Genomic DNA, 15,649 nt, shown 5'->3' on the forward strand with positions numbered 1-15,649 from the left:
GTCTGTTCAAATATTTTGCCTATTTAAAAAATCAGGTTGCTTGTTTTCTTATTGTTGAGTTTTGAGAAATGTGTATGTAGTCTGGATGTGGGATTTACAAATATTTTCTTCCAGTCTGTAGCTTTTCTTTTCTTTCTCAACAGAGTCTTTCACAGAGAAGATGTTTTTAATTTTGATGAAGCCTAAATTGTCTTTATACTATTGAGATGTAAAAGTTATTTATATATTCTAGTTACAAGTCCTTTGTCAGATATATGCTTTGCAAATCTTCCCCCTCAGTCTGTTTTTGACAGTTTCATTTCCATGGCTTTTGCAAAGCAAAAGTTTGGAGTCCAATTTTGTAATTTTTAATTTTATAGTTTCTACATTTTGTATAATATTTTTAAGTCTGCCCAGTCCTAGGCCATTAAGATTTTCTCCTGTGTTTTCTTCTAAATTTTAATGGTTTTAAAATCCCATTAAGTAGATAATCCATTTTGAGTTAATTTATGTATGTTTTTTGAATTAAGATTATTATTTTTAGTCTAGCCATCCAGTTATTTCAGCATAATTTGTTGAAAAGATTATCATTCCAAACTGAATTGGCCACATATGTATGGATTTGTTTTGGCTTCTGTTTTGGGTTCCATTGATTTATGTGTTTATCTTTTCATGAATACCGCACTGTCTTGACTAATATATCTTTGTAATAATGCTTGAAATCAAATAGTGTTAATTCCCTGACTTTGTTCTTCCTTTTCAAAATTGTTTTGATAATCTATTTCTTTGCATTTCTATATAATCTTAACAATTCGCTTGTCAATTCTACACAAAAATTTCTTTAGGGATTTCGTTTGGGATTTGATTATATCATCTATTGATAAATTTGGGAAAAATTTACATCATAAAAATATTACCTCTTCTCATGACCATGGGATATTTCTCTATTTATTTTAGGTTGTACTTCATTGTCTTAGCCATGTTTTATAGTTTCCTGTGTACAGATCTTATACATATTATACCAATTTTATTCCTAAGTACAGTAGACCCTTGAACAACATAGGTTTGAACCATGTGGGTCCATGTATACACAGATTTTCTTCCACCTCTGCTGCCCCTGAGACAGCAAGACCAACTTCTCCTCTTTCTCCTCCTCCTCAGCCTACTCAATGTGAGGTCTCTAAGGGTAAAAAACCTTTGTGATGATCCACTTCCACTTAGTGAATAGTAAATATACTCTCTTTCCTTATGATTTTCTTAACACATTTTCTTTTCTCTAGCTTGCTTTATTGTAAGAATACAGTATATATAACACATAAAATACACGAAACGTGTTAATTGACTATGATGTTATTGGTAAGGCTTCTGGTCAACAGTAGGCTATTAGTAGCTAAGTTTTGGGGGAGTCAAAAGTTATATGTGGACTTTTGACTGTGCAGGGAGAGGGGGTTCGTGCCCCTAATTTCTGCATTGTTCAAGGGCCAGTTGTACTGATATTATTGTAAGTAGTGCTTTTGAGAAGTTCAATTTCTGGTTATCCATTGCTAGTATTGAAATTTTGCTGAAATACTTGTTAGTTCTGAAAACTTTTTTGCATATTTTTCAGGATTTTAAAATAAGTGCTCATTAACAGATTGAGGACGTTTTCTTATGCCTAGTTTTCTGAGAGTTTTATTTTCTTGCACGTTCTTTGGGATTTTTTTTTTAAATTTTAAGTTCTGAGGTACATGTGCATAATGTGCAGTTAGTTATACAGGTAAACCTGTGCCATGGTGGTTTGCTGCACCTATCAACGCATCACCTAGGTATTAAGCCCAGCGTGTATGAGCTGTTTTTCCTGATGCTCTCCCTCCCCCTGCACCCCTCTGCCTGACAGGCCCAAGTGTGTGTTGTTCCTCTCCCTGTGTCCATGTGTTCTCATTGTTCAGCTCCCACTTATAAGTGAGAACATCCAGTGTTTTGTTTTCTGTTCCTGCATTGGTTTTCTGAGGATAATGTCCTTCTGGATCTATCCCTGTCCCTGCAAAGGACATAATCTCATTCATTTTTATGGCTGCATAGTATTCCATAGTGTATATGTACCACATTTTCTTTATCTAGTCTATTATTGATGGGCATTTGGGTTGATCCCATGCCTTTGCACAGTTGTGAATAGTGCTGCAATGAACATATGCATGTATCTTTATAATAGAATGATTATATTCCTTTGGGTATATGCCCAGTAATGGGATTGTTGGGTCAAATGGTTTTCCTTAGGTCTTTGAGGAATCACCACACTGTCTTCAAAAATAGTTGAGGTAATTTACATTCCCACAAAAAGTGTAAAAGCTTTCCTGTTTCTCCACAGACTCACCAGCATCTGTTCTGAGTGGATTTTTTTTCCCCCAAAAGCTTTCTCTCTACCTATTGAAGTGATCTTGTGGGCTTTGTTCATTAGTCTGTGTATATGTTTAATTACATTAATAGATTTTTGAAGGCTAAGCCCGTTTTGTATTGCTGGAATAAGTCACATATGCTCATGGTGTGTTATCCTTTTTACATATTGTTGGGCTTGATTTCCTAAAATTCTGTTAAGAAGTTGAGAAGTTTTGTGCCAACTTCATGAGGAGTCTTATTTTGCATGCATATTTTTAAAAAATGTGTGTCTGGGCACCACTGATCTAATTCATATTTGTGACATGTGATTCAAGGCTATTTATTTATTTATTTATTTATTCATTTATTTTCTCTTATCTCATGTTTCTCTTCTGGAAAGGAGTGCCATAAGATGTTTGCAAGCCCTTTCAGATCTCAAAGTCCTTTCCATGACACAGTTTTGAGTACTTTTAAATGAACATGACTTGGCCCTTCTTAGTACAATTTTATCTTATGTCTTATTTATAAAATATTCAACTTACTAATTATTTCTTGAGTAATTGCTGTATTCTAGCTAATTTTTGAGACATTAATCTTTTATTCATAAAGTTTCCATTCTGTGTAGCAGTTAATAAAAAACAAAACAGGAAGAAAAAAATCAGGACTTCAAAAAGAACATCTTTTGTTTTTGAAGAGTGTAGGGAAAGCAGACCAGTGGAACAAATTATTCTGGGAAATCAATGGATCAACTTAACATTGATCCATGATCTCCCTTAAAACCTTGAATGCATCGTAATTGAGGAGACATGAAATTCACTCAAAAACCTAATCTCTTGTTTTTTTTTTTTTTAAATACCCTACCCACACCTAATTTGTTAGGAAGTCTGGTCTGATCTACCTCCAAAAGATTTAAGTAATATGCCCCTTTACACCATAAGCAGAGTTCCCAACTAGTCCTACCACCATGAGCTTGTTTCCAGACTACGGTCTGTCCTTTATTTTATTTTTATTTTTTTGAGACAAGGTCTCACTCTGTCACCCAGAGGCTGGAATGCAGTGGTAGGATCATGGGTCATCCTCCCACCTCAGCCTCCCAAGTAGCTGGAACTACAGGTCCACACCACCACGCTCAGCTAATTTCTTCTTGTGTTTTGCAGAGACAGGTTCTCCCTACGTTGCCCAGGCTGATCTCGAACTCCTGGGGTTTTAGTGATCTTCCTATGTCGGCATCCCAAAGTGCTGGGATTACAGGTGTGAGTCACTGCTCCCAGCCCCAGTCTCTCTTCCAAAAGCTCTCCTTTTTCTTATTATTGTGCCCTGTGGACATCATTCTTAATTGGCTGACCCAAATCCCCTACACAGCCCATTCTCTTAAACTCCTTGCAGTCAGTTTGGTCCATGAGGCACATATTTAAGAGAAAAGTCTTGTCTAAGAAAGGAACAGAACGGGTTTGGTCTTCCCCCTTTCCCCTTCTGTCCCTTACCTTTTTCTTCTTTTGGAGAACAGATAGTGCTTGAAGGAGCAAAAGCTACATTGCCACTAGGAAGATGAACACAGCACGCAAAGGATGGTGGGCCTGTGAGATGGAAGAACAGGGATCCTTAGTGACATCACTAAGCAGCTGCCCTAGCCCTGGTCTACTTTTATCCAGTCTTCATATTACATCAAAAACAAAACAAATCACAAATAAATAAACTAATAAACAAAAGACACAAAGGGCACATTAGGGTACTCTATGGCTTGCTAATAGACTAAAAAATGTGTAGCCTACAAATAATTCTTTATTAAAATAATTTTTATAATAAATTTTATTTTTAAAAAGTTTTTGATCTACAGAAAAATTGAGGAGATAGAATATACACCAGTCCAGGTTTCCTTTATGACATTAATGTGATACATTGGTAATAATTAGTAAATCAATATTAATACATTATTATTTTTAAAGTCCATACTTCATTCAGTGTGGATTCCTTAGCTTTGGATTTCAGTGCAATATGGATTTCCTTAGTTTTTACCTAACATACTTTTTCTGTTTCAGGATCCCAGTCCAGATCCCACATTGCATTTAGATGTCCTGTCTCCTTTTTTTTTGTTTTTGTTTTTTAAGGCAAGATCTCGCTCCGTAGCCTAGGCTGGAGTGCAGTGGTGCTCACTGCAGCCTCAACCTCCTGGGCTCAAGCAATCCTCCCATTTCAGGTCCCAAAGTAGCTGGGACTACAGGCACGTGCTACCACAGTTGGCTAATTAAAAAAAAAATGTTTTATAGAGACAAGGTTTTGCTTTGTTGTCTAGGCTGGTCTCCAACTCCTGGGCTCAAGCGATCCTCCTGCCTTGGCCTCCTAATGTGTTGAGATTACAGGCGTGAGCCATTGTGCCTGACCAATTGTGTCTCCTTAGGCTCCGGCTGGCTGTGACAGTTTCTGAGACTTTGCTTATTTTTGATAACTTTGAAATTTTGAACAGTACTGGTCAGGTATTTTCCTTTACTGGGATTTGTCTGATGTCTTTATAATAATTAAACTGAGGTTATGAGTTTTGGGGGCAGTAGATCCCAGAGGTAAAGTGCCATTTTCATCACATCATACCAAGAGTATACACTATAATGACTTCTCACAGCTGATATTGACCTAGATCACCTGAGATAGTATAGTGTTCATCAGGTTTTTAAAACTCTTTTTTCCCCTTTTCATACTGAAGTCTTTTTTTTTTTGTCAGAGTCTCGCTCTGTCACCCAGGCTGGAGTGCAGTGGCACTATCTCAGCTCGCTGCCACCTCTGCCTCCTGGGTTCAAGTGATTTTCCTGCCTCAGCCTGCTGAGTAGCTGATATTACAGGGACCCACCACCACATCTGGCTAAGTTTTGTATTTTCAGTAGTGGCGGGGTTTCACTATGTTGGCCAGGCTGGTCTTGAACTCCTGACCTCAAGTGATCTGCCTGACTTGGCCTCCCAAAGTGCTGGGATTACAGGCATGAGCCACCGCACCTGGCCCTAAACTCTTGTTTTTACATGTTTTGTTAGATTTATGCCTAAAGTGTTTTACTTTTTAAGCAATCGTATATGGTATTATATTTTAAACTTCAGTTTCCATGTATTCATTGTTAGCATATAGAAATGCAATCAATTTTTGCATATTGATCTTGTATCCTATAACCTTGATAAACTCAAGCAATGGGGAAAGGGCTCCATATTCAGTAAACGGTGCTGCAATAACCAGTTAGCCACATGCAGAAGATTGAAACTAAACTCTTCTCAAGGAAGTTATTACAATCTACACTTAAGAAGTGGGGATATAGGCTCCACCTTCTTGAGGACAGTGTATCTACATAAATTATTTGGAATTCTTCAGCACAGGAAATTTATTTCTTGTTTCCCATTTATTTATGTATTTAATCACTTAATTATATGAGTGTGGATATGGAGAAATTTATTTTCCATTTTGGGGTATAGTCCAACAGTAACTTAGTTACAGTCAATTCTCATTACTCCTGGTAGTTATGTTCTATAAAGTTGCAGCAAACAAGGATTTTGCAATGAACCATTGCACCTAGGGAAAATGTATGTATCTCCCACATAGATTTTAATCTTAAATCCTACAAACAATTCATCCTGGTAGAATCTAATTTCATTTTTTTCTTTTTTCTTCTTCTTTTTTTTTTTTTTTGAAACAGAGTCTCGCTCTGTCGCCCAGGCTGGAGTGCAATGGCGCAATCTTGGCTGACTGCAACCTCCGCCTCCTGGGTTCAAGCGATTCACCTGCCTTGTCCTCCCGAGTAGCTGGCACGTGCCACCACGCCCGGCTAATTTTCTGTATTTTTAGTAGAGACAAGGTTTCACTGTGTTAGCCAGGATGGTCTCAATCTCCTGACCTCGTGATTCGCCCGCCTTGGCCTCCCAAAGTGCTGGGATTACAGGCGTGAGCCACCGCGTCCGGCCTATTTTCTTTATTTTACAAAAGAGACAATAAGGTTCAGAAGTGTTAAATGACTTGCAGAAGTCTCTCAACTCACTGGTGCCAAAATTGGCCCTCAAACCTGGTCCAACTGGGCCCAGAGGCAGAACTTCCTGCTCTTGCTCCACGGCTCCTACCCACTCCGTCCTCTGGTTATCTCTGCATGAGAGCTGAAACAAGAAGGCAGAGTAGTTGCCTTGATGGACCTCAGCCGGGAACGTGCCTTTTGGGTGACTCACATTTTTAGTGCTCTGTGTATGCATGTCTGCAAACGGCAATGAAAGTGCCCGGACTACTGGTGTCAGGGTTACAAATAAACTTTAGCAAGCAGGCGAATCCACGAAGGCACAATCTGCAAATAATGATCAATTGCATTTTTACAAAATTAGTTCCTCAGGTACATAAAGAAACACATAATCTTGTATTCGTAAGGAAATGTAAAGATCAGCTAGTCCAACTTGCAACTCAGTGCAGGAATTCTTTATGTGGTTTTGGACAGGTACCATGCAGCCTTGACCTGCAGTCTTGACCCTGGCTATCCTCACACCCTTATGTGTGGCTGCCCTTCAGATTCCACTCAAAGGTCTCTCATCAGAGAAGCTCTCCCCAGCTCTTAGGTTGAGTTCATCCGTTTATGATTTCATACCCCGTGCACCTGTTCTTCAGGGCATGCATTCCATGCCGTTTATATGTGTACATTTCTTTTTTTAATTATCTGATTAGAATTGTTTCTCCACTAGGGCAAAGAAACTGGGTCTTCTTTTACACACTTTGTATCTTCAGAAACTGAGTGTGAGCCCATAATAACCCATTAATTACTGAAAAAGAATAAAAGAATGAATGAATGAACAGGGAGATCATTACCTCAGGGGACGCTATTTTTCATTTTTGAATCATCTACTTATCACCAGGCATAGGTAAGATCTAAAGCCCTGGCTCAAAATGTTATTTTCTGTTTACATATCGATGAGTAAAATCTAAAAGCCTCAATTAGTTCAAGGCCCCTGTAAGTCAAACCAATATACCCTGAGGGAAAGAATGATGCTGTACAGAGATCATATTCCAATTTAGAATAAGATATTCACCTAGGAGTAACTTAATTATTTGATTATATGGAGATTAGCTGGCTTATAATGCTTCACTTGCTTCTTTTCTTGCTGAATATTATTTGTATTTCTGGTATCTCACTAAAAAAACCAGTATTTTAACTGGATTGGGGGATTTCGAAGAACAGATCCAAATTGGTAAAGTATGTGTTAGGCTATAGACAACACCTTTACCTTATCCACCATGAGGGAAAAATAATTACACAATGCATTTATTATGTTTCTTTCTTAACACATTAATTCTTTACACAACAATTCTCATAGTTATTGGGCACCGTCTGCCTTGTGCCAGGTTCTGGGCTCTGTGCTTGACTTTTACTAACTCAAGATATTTCCATATGAAAATCATTTGTGATATTGACTTCATATATTAATAAATGAGCCAGGCACAGTGGCTCACACCTGTAATTCCAGCACTTTGGGAGTCCAAGGCAGATGGATCACCTGAGATCAGGAGTTTGAGACCAGCCTGGCCAACATGTTGAAACTCTGTCTCTACTAAAAAATAATAATAATAAAAAAATTATCTGGGTGTGGTGGCGGGTACCTGTAATCCCAGCTACTTAGGAGGCTGGGGCTGGAGAATTGCTTGAACCCAAGAGGTGGAGGTTGCAGTGAGCTGAGATCATGCCATTGCACTCCAGCCTGGGTGACAAGAGTGAAAATCTGTCTCAAAAAAAAAAAAAAAAAGAAAAAAGAAAAGAAAAGAAAAGAAAAGAAAAGAAAAGAAAAGAAAAGAAAACTTTGTAATTTGAGCAGTCTTTAATTTCCGGTAAGATAATTATAACTTCTTCCAGTAAGAATAAAATATTCTTTTATTTTTATTGTAATTGTTTACACAGCCAACATTCCACGTGAAAGAAACATTATGTAAATGGGAGCCCAACGAATAGATAACATTTGTTTTGTGTAAGTGACTATGCAGTGAAAATGTGACTTATCCTAGGTTATGAATCATAGTCACTTATTAATGTTACAAACCCCCATTATTATTAAAGAAGTGTTGAAAGAGAGGAAGGAATAGAAGTTAAAAATTGCTTCTATTGCATCTTTGCATTTGGGCACCTCTAAGAGTTCAGGTTTTTAAAAACCATTTTGCCAGCTCATCTTGCTGACATTTTCCTGCCAGTGGATGAAACGCATGATACATTCTTTCTGTCTCTGCATATATTTTTGTGAACAATTTGTCTGACAAGGAGACTTCACTTAATGCAAAAAATGGAAAAGTTAAAGAAACACATTTTGCCTCATCAGAGAGGTGACTCTTCTTAATACCACCTTCCTTTCAGTTGGATATTTAATTTTACCATATATTTTTGAAGTTTGCCATGTTAAGACCTGTCACTCTCCGAAGTCCTCACACATAAAACTTAATCTCTGCTACTTTTATAATTATAGATGCTCCTCAGTGTACTATGGGGTTACTTCCTAACAAACCCATTGTATATTGAAAACATTGTAGGTCAAAAGTGCCTTTAATACATCTAACCTACTAAACATCCTATCTTAGCCTAGCCTACTTTAAACTTAATTTAAGTGCTTAGAAGGCTTACGTTAGCCTGCAGTGGGGCAAAATCTTCCAATACCAAGTGTATTTTATAATAAAGGGTTGAATATCTCATGTAATGTATTGACTACTACACTGAAAATGAAAAACAGATTGGTTGTAAGGGTACTTGAGTATGGTTTCTACTGAACGCATATTGCTTTTGCACCATTGTAAAGTCAAAAAGTCGTGAGCTGAGCTATCATTAAGTCAGGGATCATCTGTATTTTATTCTATTGAGTTTACCACAAGTGAAATTCTTTCTACATAGTTAGTAAGAGTAATGCCCATCTTCCTTTTTCTTAAAAATGTTGTTTTATAGATTTATTCTAGGAGTTCTAAAACACAATAATTGATGTTCAAGGAAGTGAGGAAGAAAGGAAAAGAATAAATTATCAAAACAATAACATGAAGTCCTCGCTGAGAGCAGAAGGACCTAGTTGTTCCGATTATATATGTGCAGCATGTTCTCAATAAAATGAATAGAAAAGACTCTCACGTAAGCATTTCATTGATTAAATAGGAGTGCCCACAAAAGTTTCAAAGCAGGAAAAAATGATCATGAAAAGAAGAAAAGGAATTAGAATAATTTCAGAAATCTCAACCACAAAACAAGGTCCTAGGAAATAACTGAATAGTGCCACTATGATTCTGAAGGAGTGGATTTCAACCTTGAAGTCTCTAATAAACAAAGTTTCTTACAGAATGAAGTTAATATCAAGACATAGAATTACTTAGAAAATGGATGTATCAGACTTATTCACAGTCTCAAGTGTGAACCTGTGAACCTAAAAAAATAGGCTGTGATCTAACAAAAATAAAGGATTAAATACGTGGTACACTTGTTATGTGAAATATCTTGTCTTTTATTTTCTATTTGTTATATAAATGTTTATATTAATATTTAATTATATACTTATATAAATATAGCTATATATCTATTATCTATAGTTATATATCTAGTATATAAATATAATAATATATTTATTCTATAAATTTAAGCATAAATGCATATTTATTATATAAATATAAGTATATATTTTATGTTTTGCAATATTTAATATATACTTTATATATCCTATATAATTTATATTTTATTATTTAGTCTGATATGCTGATTCTTTAATACGTATTCTTATATATAATATTTGTAATTTTTTTATCTTTCATTCTTTCTTATTAATTCTGTAATACATATTTTAAAAATTACTAAAGTTAAGAATGACAATATATTTTGACTTCCTGGGAGTATACTGCAGAAATACTGGTAAATGGAGAAATAATTTCATGATAATGTTGACATGAAATAGAGTGAAGAGATATGCCAACTGTTTCCCTTTCCTATCACAACCACCAGACACATGTCATTCATTAAGGAGCCTACAGCTGATCACTCTGACAGCAGAGGAACTCTTGTAGGAATTTTTCACACAAAATGCCTTTAAAAAACGTGAAAATGGGACCAATTCCATCAAAACCAGTGTAAGAAGACAGCAATTGAGAATCAACACGTTTCAGTTGATGAAAATTTCTAACAAAACAATCCCTGAAACAGAATAAAGCCGTACCATAACACTCCAAACTAACGTTAGAAAAATTTTAAAAAGAAAACACCTAAAATCAGATATTCAAAACCTAAGATAAAAAAAATAGACAAAAAGGAAGGGTTTTCACCAGAGTTGCCTGAACTTAGGAAAGAAATTACACCTGACGATGTGAGAAATGGCTAATAAATTACAAGGGTCTTAAAAGAGAAAAAAATGGAATAAAAATTAGTAAGAGGCATTAAAGAAAGTCAGAAAAACAAGAAAATTAAAATTAGAAAATGGAAGAAGTGAACTGGGTCAGAGAAAAAAGTGGTGGAAATGAAAAACGTTTCTTATATATTTTCTCTATGATCTATTATTCAATCACTGATCTATCATTTATCTGTACATTACACACATTATATTTTTTGAATCTTTTCAGAATAGGTTACATGCATGAGGAAACCAGGCTACTTACCCCTTAATACTTCTGTATATATCTCTTATGAAGGAGGATATTTATTTGCACAATCACATCTCAGTAATCAACTTAAGAGAATTTAACATCAAACATCCCTGTTACCTAGTCATATATCTAGGTCATATTCCAATTGCACCTATGGCTCCAATAATATCCTTTTTAGCTATATTTTCTAGTACAGGATCCAGTTCAGAATCACATACTGCTTTTATTTGTTACGTCTCTTTTTTTAAAATTTTGCTTTAAGTTCTGGGATACATGTGCAGAATGTGCAGGCTTGTAACATAGGCATTCATTGTTATGTCTCTTCAGCTTCCTTTAATATAGAGCTCCTTGGCCTACCTATGTCTTTCTTTCTTTCTTTCTTTTTTTTTTTGAGACAGAGTCTCGCTCTGTCACCCAGGCTGGAGTGCAGTCACGCGATCTCGGCTCACTGCAACCTCCACCTCCCGGGTTCAAGTGATTCTCCTGCCTCAGCCTCTCAAGTAGCTGGGACTACAGGCGCGGGGCCACCACGCCCAGTTAATTTTTTTGTATTTTTAATAGAGACGGGGTTTCACCGGGTTAGCCAGGCTGGTCTCGAACTCCTCACCTCAGGTGGTCCATCCCAAAGTGCTGGGATTACAGGTGTGAGCCACCACGCCCGGCCCTGTGTCTTTCATTAAAGAATATACGCCAGATATTTTGTAGAATATTCCTCAATTTGCATTTCTTTGATGTTTCCTCATGAATAGATTGAGATTATGCTTTTGGGCTTGAATACTACATAAGTGCTATGTTCTTCTCAAGCAGTTACACTGGGAAGCTCATAATGGCTTTTTTTGTCGATGCTTTGCCTCTTTTTGTGACACTAATTTTGGTTACTTGGTTATCTCTTTTCTCCATTATAGGCCTATTTTATTTTGTAACTAAAAGGTGTAGGGAGATACTTTAAGACGGTGTAAACATCCTTTTTATTAAAACATTTAATTTAAATTTAGCAACCATTCATGATTCTTGCCTGAATCAGTTTTTACTATGATGGTTGTAAATGGTGGTATTCTAACTCCATCAATTTTTCTCTATTGGTTGTTGGAATAGTCTTGTGTGGAAGAGCCTTTTCCTTCTCTCACAATTAGTGTGTATCTATTTGCTCTCAGAATGGATTCATGGATTCCTATTTCAGTCTATGGGTTATAATCTTATTTTTCTGATGCTTAAGTTATCAAGATCTGGTCAGTGGAAGGTACCTCAAGCTTCCTTCTGTGTTCTTTTATCATGTCTCCATCAATTTTTGAAGTCTGCCTTGTTTTCTGGCAATGCTCTTATTCCAGGCTCATGTGGTGGCTACCCCATCATTTTCCTTCGGAGCTCAGTTTCCTTCCAAAGAGGAATGACTTTTTAAAACGAAGATCTAGGACCTAGTTCTACTGGTATGTCATTGAGTTTGGGCCCTTTTAGTAAAAAACTGCTGAAAGCACAGATTTTTCTTTTTTGTGTGTGTGTTTAGAGGCAGAGTCTCGCTCTGTCGCCCAGGCTGGAGGGTAGCCACACGATCTCCACTCAACTGCAACCTCCGCCTCCTGGATTCTAGCAGTTCTCCTGCCTCAGCCTTCTGAGTAGCTGAGATTATAGGTGCATGCTGCCCTGCCTGGTAGTTTTTTTTTTTGTATTTTGGTAGAGAGGGGGTTTCACCGTGTTGCCCAGGCTGGTCTCGAACTCCTGAGCTCAGGCAATCCACCCTCCTCGGCCTCCCAAAGATTTTTCTTTTATAGCAAGAAACATGACCCATGATATAAATCTATTACTCATTTGTTCAATCCTACAATATGCACAAAATAATTCTAGTTTGATACTGCCCAAGAATTTTCCAATGTGAATGCACCAATTAGTACTCCCTCCAGCAGTGTGTGATATTTCTAGTTGCTCTACATCCTTGCCAACATTTTAGGAATGTCAGTATTTTTCTTTTAGCCATCGCAGTCTCTGTACAGTGGTATATCATTGTGGTTTTAATTTTTATTTGCATGTCCTTGATGACTGATGAGTTTTAATATATATTAATTTATTTATTTGCCTCTTGAATATTTTTGCTTTGATAAAATGCATCTCTACTTTTCTCTTGTGTTGTCTATGTTTTTGTATTGGCTGAATATACACTCACATGGAAGTGTTCTAGGTGAGTCATTGGTGAGATTTGCTTTGAAAATATCTTCTCCTGTTCTCTGTTTTCCCAAGATCAATAATATTTTCTCCCCTATTTTATTGTAAAAGTCTCATTACTCTGCATTTACTATTAAGATCTTCAAAATCTCTTAGTTCTTTTTGTGTATTGTGTGAGGAAGGCTCAAGAATCATTTTCTCCACATTGAAATCCAAGTGATATAGTACCTTTTATTGAAAGGACAATTCTTTTCTTGCACTTCACTTAAGTCTCAACTTTGTTAAAATCCATGAGACCATATTTGTGTAGCTTTGCTTTTGAACTCTCTTTTCAATTTGATTGGAATATTTTTTCTATCCTTGTGTTATGCCATGTTGTCTTAATTACTATAGTTTTATGATACATCTTAATATCTAGTAATGTGAATGCTTCCACTTTCTAGCTACAAAATTGTCTTGGGTATTCATGGGCTTTTACATTTACATATACATTTTAATATCAGCTTTTCAATTTCTACAATATAAAAATCCAGCTGGGATTTTCATTTGGATTGCTCTGAATGCATACATCAGTTTAGAAGGAATTATTATCTCTATAATATTTTGTCTTGAAATTCATAGACATGTGTCTTGTTTGTTTAGCTCTTTTGTATTTTGTCTTAATAGTGTCTTCAATTTTCTGTGAAATATAGAACATATTCTATTTGGCTAATCCCTAAGTATTCTTTATGCTTTTATAACTATCATTTAGGAAACTCATTTCTATTTCTTTCTGGTGTATAACAATTAAACTTTTTCATACTGACTGTATCGAGTAAACTTTCCAGAGTCATTTATTAATTTTAAGAGCTTTTCAGCTTTTGAATATGTCATGTAAACAACTGTGTTGTCTGTGACTAACTAGAGGTATGTTTACTTCTCCAGTCCCTATGCTTTGGTAGTTGTTTTACTTACCTCAATTCACAGCCTAGGACCTGAATTACAACGTTGAATAGAAGTGGTAATAGTGAGTACCTTGTCACCTGATCTTAGGAGGTAAGGTTTTAATAATTCACCAAAAAGTATGATGTTTACTGTAGGTATTTTATAGATCCCCAACATCAAATTAATGTTATATTCTGTTTCTACTTTGCTGAAAAAATTTTGTAATGAATTTCAAGTGCTTTTCTGGCACCTATTGAGAAGAATGTTTTGTATTTTTCATTTCTTCTATTGTGGTAAATTACATTGTTTGGTTTTTCTAATGTGGAAACAATCTTGCATTCCTGGAATAAATTCAACTTAATTGTGGTGTATTATCTTTGTATGTAGTTATACAATTATTGCAATCAATTTTGCAACTATGTTCATGATGGATATTAGTCTGTAATGTCACTATTCTTGCAATGTCCTTTTTTGATTCTCATACGAAAGTTAGTCTGGCCTCATTAAACAAGTTGGGGCATGTTCCTTCTTTATTCTGGATATTAAAAAAATCTATTTGCTCTGTGCATCTTATAAATCATCAAATGTCTGAGGAGAAAATGGCCCAGAATATTGAATTCACTTTTCTGGGCCTCATGTCTCTCCAGCAAATTGGCTCCTTGAGTCCTGGCTGCCTTGGTAGGTCTCTGGTATCGTGAACATGATATTTTCTATATTTTATTCATCTTTTAAAAATTTTCTTGGAGAAGGGTCCATTTTGCTGCAGAGTGGCCTATCATCGCTGGAAGTGGAAGCCTCTCCCTCATTTTTAACCCCATTTCTCCAGCTTTTGTTATTTTTCACAAAGGGCAGGTAGATCAAGAATTTTTCAGCTTGTGTGTTACAAATATTCATTAGAGACTTTTAGATTGCTGTCTGTGTTCACCTTCTTATGCTTGAATGGTTTAGGAATGAAGAAGAATATTTACTGAGACAAATGCTCTGTCAGTTTGACAATGCTCTTTTCAAACTGGGTGCCTCTCAAAGCAAGTTCTGTATGGTTCATTACTCGTTTGCTGCACTATCCTCATCTTTTAAGGTTTGCTTTAGGTGATGCTAGTCTGCAGAGGTTTCTGCTTTCTGTTACATGCAAAGTTTAGGTTTTTTTGTTTTTTGTTTTTTTTAAAGAAGTTTTAGGATAGTCAGGAAACATATTCTTCTTGGTTTCACTAATAAAGAATGCTTATTTTAATTTTGGTAAAATCTCATACAAACACACCCTGGAGGGATATTTTTGGGTGAAATCTGAATTAGTGTTACGTTATGCATGCGTGCACACACAATACTTCTGAAAGGTTAACTGAAAATTTTAATAAAATAATATTTTCACAGGTAAAAATATATTTTAGTAGCTTTTAGTGATAAAATTGCCTGGGAAAATAAAGTAACTCTTTAGAAATTATACTATTCAAGTTTTGAATAATAAATAAAAATGACTCAATTCTACTATCATGTTTAACGTAACTTCTAATATTTTATCAAAATAATTCCTAAGATTTAGTGGTGGTAATGATAATGGTAAACTGAATTCATAGACATGGAGTCATTTTCATCTAAAACAAAAGCAAATTATAACTTATGAATAAACACATTATCAGA

The 15,649-nt window shown here is 35.8% G+C and overlaps 1 long non-coding RNA gene across 1 annotated transcript in view; it reads left to right on the plus strand.

The window, feature by feature from the left end:
- LOC134808770 (uncharacterized) overlaps positions 1 to 15,649 on the plus strand; it is a 53,298-nt gene that overhangs the window by 27,639 nt on the left and 10,010 nt on the right. The gene's annotated exons all lie outside the window — the stretch shown is intronic.

The sequence above is a fragment of the Pan troglodytes genome, chromosome 18, assembly GCF_028858775.2.
Source record: "Pan troglodytes isolate AG18354 chromosome 18, NHGRI_mPanTro3-v2.0_pri, whole genome shotgun sequence".
In the NCBI taxonomy this organism is placed as follows: domain Eukaryota; kingdom Metazoa; phylum Chordata; class Mammalia; order Primates; family Hominidae; genus Pan; species Pan troglodytes.